The sequence below is a fragment of the Oryzias melastigma genome, linkage group LG7 (assembly GCF_002922805.2).
Source record: "Oryzias melastigma strain HK-1 linkage group LG7, ASM292280v2, whole genome shotgun sequence".
NCBI lineage: Eukaryota > Metazoa > Chordata > Actinopteri > Beloniformes > Adrianichthyidae > Oryzias > Oryzias melastigma.
In genome coordinates, this window is record NC_050518.1 from 17,362,192 (window position 1) to 17,363,272 (window position 1,081).

The window sequence follows — 1,081 nt, forward strand, 5'->3', positions numbered from 1 at the left end:
CTTTTTACAAAGAAGATAAAGACATCAAATCAATCTAAATACATTATTTTCAAAATTATATGTCCATATTTAATAGTATAGGGGCCAGGTCCTGCTGGAAGATGAACTCTGCATACAGATCTTCAGCTCTGCTAGAACAGGGGTCTGCAGGCTCCAGAGCCACTTGTGGCTCTTTTACCCATTTGTTGTGGCTCTCGGTAAAGAAAAATAACTTATTTAGTTTTGAAAAAAAATGACAAAAGTAAAAAAAAAAAAAAATAAGTAAACTGACTCAAACATATTCACAAACAGCTTAAAGTACGTATCACAAGTCGAACTAAACGATTTTTCAGATATTTGTGCACCGCATGCGCACTACAGAAAATTCAATTGGAGGTCACAACCAGAATAAGGGTGCACTGAATTATGAGGCAGATTTTCCATTTCTGAACAAATCTGAGGGTTTAACTGCACCCTATGATTTGAAAAACACAGTAAGGGTCACTTAATTAGCTCTGATTTAATTTTTGCAAGTTAGATAATGACATTTTCTGGCTGAGAAGCACCACAAAATGTAAAGAAAAAAACCCTCCTTTAAAATTCCTGCAGACATTACACTACGAGATAATCCTTTGTGGTTCAGCATGTATTTTGTTTTGAAAAAAAAAAGTCGCATGAACCACTGACAAAAGTTATAAAGTATTTCCTAATTTGAAAAAAAGGCTGTTTATCTTAAAGAAAAAAAAGTAGTTCATTTATCTTTATAACAATAATAGCAATTACGTAAATACAACTTTTTGTTTTGGTTATTTTTTTAAGAGTAATACTTTGTGGCTCCTGCTGGTTCCCTCCAAACTCTTGGACCTTGATTCCCAAATGAAAGACACTCTTTATTTTCATCAGAAAACAGGACTTTGAACCAGTCCAGTCCTTCTTCTCCTTGGTCCTCAGTATTGTATCTGAAACCCTTTTTTGTGGGTTTTATGCAATAGAACCCCAATTTATGTAAAAATAAACAAATACATATTTAAAATAAATTAAACAGTGGGACCATAATCTATTAAAAAAAAGTTTATTTTTTCAATGAACGTTATGGAAATGA